The sequence below is a fragment of the Ixodes scapularis genome, unplaced genomic scaffold (genome assembly GCF_016920785.2).
Source record: "Ixodes scapularis isolate PalLabHiFi unplaced genomic scaffold, ASM1692078v2 PGA_scaffold5__190_contigs__length_132052651, whole genome shotgun sequence".
Taxonomy (NCBI): domain Eukaryota; kingdom Metazoa; phylum Arthropoda; class Arachnida; order Ixodida; family Ixodidae; genus Ixodes; species Ixodes scapularis.
Window position 1 is genome coordinate 80,847,241 of NW_024609880.1, and position 3,427 is coordinate 80,850,667.

Consider the following 3,427-nt stretch of genomic DNA (forward strand, 5'->3'; position numbering starts at 1 on the left):
CACAAAGACATGTCAAAGCGACAACCTTTAGAAGCTCGAGAATTTGCGCTCCTTGTAGGAAAGGTCAAGCCGAGTATCTCGTACTCGCCAAAGTACCGGAGAGGCGTTCAAATTGTACGAGCAGACAGATAGTTCGGAAATTCGCAGATCTCTAAATTTCTGAAAGAATTATGCGGGACTCCGGCTTGTCGTGCATTGGTGTGCTCACCTCGCACGCTTTGATGCTATATTTGGCATGGCCAAACCTCGTTGCACAAGCTTATACTCCGTGTCACGATAAATTGGCAAACGAAGGCTGCTAAAGCCTCAACAAGCCAATTAGCGCGTCACAATGAGGCGATCGAGTTACGTCGCATCGTCAGATTGCACTTTTTCCCGTGGAGAGCAGTCGCGTGCTTTGCTCTTTTGGTCCAATTGGCTGACGGAGACAGTAATATTCACTGTTTTGGCGGGTTATGCTGAAACTAATAATAGCAAAATGTATCGCTTTTTTTTTCTTTGGGAGAGTAATAAATAACTACTCTAGAGAGAACAGGAACTTTTATGTGTGATTTGTGTTTCCTTATCAATGCTAGTATACTTCCTTCGTTAAAAAATTTCCTTTGAAAATTGTGCGCGTGCACATTTCATGATTAATCATAAAATAACCCATTTAGAGGCGCACCTTTTTTTATTCATGAGTCGTAGCTGGCCATTGTGCAATATAATGTTTTTACTGGCAATGGCTCTGAAAAGGCTTACAATAAAATGTATTAAGTTCTAATTTTTATATCATCTGTGTACCAATTTTGTATTGCACGTCAAATACAAAAAAGTAAAAAATAATAATGAATATTAAAAAAAAAATGCATGCAGAACGTGCGCTTGACTGCTGAGTTGTTATGTCCGGATCTTCGAGGCACAAGTTAGAATGCATACAATATTCCCATAAAATTATAATAAGAATAGCATATTTTTTGTCAAGTGGATATGAACGTTTAGCTTTTTCAGAAAGACAAGAGGAACAAGAAAATAAATACAAATAAAGAGGAAGAGCTTTCAGACTCGGTGTGTCTAACTGATAAAAAAAAACAAAAAAACCATTGAGAATGTTGTTTCTGTTTAAGAGCGGTTCTCATTGCAAGAGATAAAGCAAAATTAAAATACGCGTAGGCATGGCTAACTTAATAAACGCTGGGATTTTATTCACAAGCCACGATATATAACCAATTCAACTGGCGCTTCTTCTAGAGACGGGTGCGCGCCGCGAAAGGAATGCATTCCACTAGACACGAACGGTCAAGGCAATGATCGCTCTTCCGGCTTCCAGATCCAAATCGAATAACTCGCCCAGCCTCCTAGAAACTAGAGACAGCCCTCTCGGCCCTTGCCTGCTGAATGGGTCGGGATCGTGACGTTGTGAAAGCAATTTTCCTCCGAGTTTTCGGTTGAGACATGTGAGTGTTTGTTTCACAGGCGCAGTCAGCGTTTCGAATCCGTGAATCATGAATCATTGCAAGGAATCGATTTCAACAGTGTGTGTACCATGTTTCAACCATCTCCGCTCTCAGTTTTTATCATCCGTTTCTCGGCATAGTCTATTCGGAGGTGTCGGTTGTACAATGTGTGAGCACTTGCAATAATGAGAATCATATATAAATGAACACAGAACTCTTTTTTCTAATAATAGACATTAAAATGTATATTACTTTGTGTTGTAACCTTAATTTGTGTGTTTTATCTCTAAAGGTGATGCGACATACCCCTTCCACTTTATTTCTCAATAAAATAAAATCAAAATTCAGCGACCCGACATTTCCATGCGTTTTACTGAACAACCACAACGAAGGGATCCGCCGACATTCACACGTGCCCAAATCAGAGCCACTAATCGGCGTAATCTGTGAATATACTGATTGTCTCTAACAGGTACTGGGTTCTTAATAATCAAATAAAGAGTGTTCTTGTTTCTAATTGAAGGTTATTAAGGCGCCAGGAACAGTTCACAAATTTTCGAACTCTTGGACCCTTACGCAACCTTGCCAGTTAAAATGTACCATGATACTCTGTAGATTAAAACAAAAATCCCAAGCGAAATATAATAAGCAGCATTTGCATCCTTGTATCGCAATAGGGGTTACATGGAAATACAAAGATTATAAAAAAAAGAAAAAAAAATTACAAAATGTTTGTAAAGGTTTTTAATTAAAATTATTTTCGACAACAATAAGTTATCCTTTAACCAAACGTGTGCCTCATATCTGTATCAGTCGTGATGTGTCAAGCCAACAACAACGTTTATTCAGGTAGCGATTAGTTATATAGTACGACGCGGCTGCGCAGCAGCGCAGCACGTGTCAGCAGTTTATCTGTTAACGAGATATGACATCGCGGTTTACATGCAGCGCGTGCGTGACTTGCACGATACATTTTCCTTTGTTTCATAAATAACATTAGGAGTTCCAATGGTAGATGGGATGCACTTGGTTGAAATTACTGTCGTATTGCAGGCGCTCTGGTTGACGGGTGTGCCTTGTGGATCGTCTTGGGACCGGCTTCAGGGGGTGGTCGTGCAAACCCGGCGTAGGCGGTCTTGGGGGCAAGGAGGCCGGTGTCGCTCTCAGTTCCTCGGTTGAATCCCCGCTGTCCGAGTCGTCGCTTTCAGCAGTTTCTTGTTGAAGCGGCTCACGTGTTGCAAGAAGATGTTGCCGGTTGCGTCGCAGCAGCTTGTTGTCTTCGGTAACCAACCGATATGATCTTGGCGCGGCTGATCCGAAGACCCGAGCTCTACGAGTCCATGCTTTGTCTTTGTCTCTCACCCTCACGACTTCGCCTTTCTTGAGGTCGGGTAGGTTCTTGCCTCGGGTGTCGAGCTGCCGGTGTTTAAAAACACGCCTGCTGGGTTGATGGCTGAAGTCCGGGATCCGACTGCGTAGCCTCCTGCCTTGTAAAAGCTGTCCTGTCGACCGGCCATCCTCCAGGGGGGCAGATCGATTGCCCAGTAGCCCCAGCCAGAAGTCTTCATGGGCCTCCTCAGTTTTCTTCAAGATCCGCTTGACAATTTGCACCCCTTTCTAGGCGAGTCCGTTCGACCTGGGAAACTCCGGGCTCGACGTCACATGCTTGAAGTCGTATCTGGATCCAAAAACAGCGAACTTATGAGACGAAAATTGGGGCCCGTTATCGCTGCAGACCTCTAGTGGAATTCCGTATCTTGCAAATATAGAGCTCAACTTTGCAATAACAGAAGATGCCGTGGTGTCCGTCAGCTTTATACTTCCGGAAAGTTCGAATGCGCGTCAAATACACAAAGATACGAACTTCCGCCATGCTGGACAAGATCAACTCCCACTCTGTACCACGCATGATTCGGTGCTGGCCTCAATATGAGGGGCTCACTTTGCTGCTTGTACGTATACTTTCGGCATACTGAGCACTCTTGTAGCAG

At 43.4% G+C, this 3,427-nt stretch overlaps 1 pseudogene; it reads right to left on the reverse strand.

Moving 5' to 3' along the window:
- Positions 1-2,432: 2,432 nt before the first annotated feature.
- On the reverse strand, positions 2,433-3,110 carry LOC115319398 (annotated as a pseudogene).
- Positions 3,111-3,427: the final 317 nt, after the last annotated feature.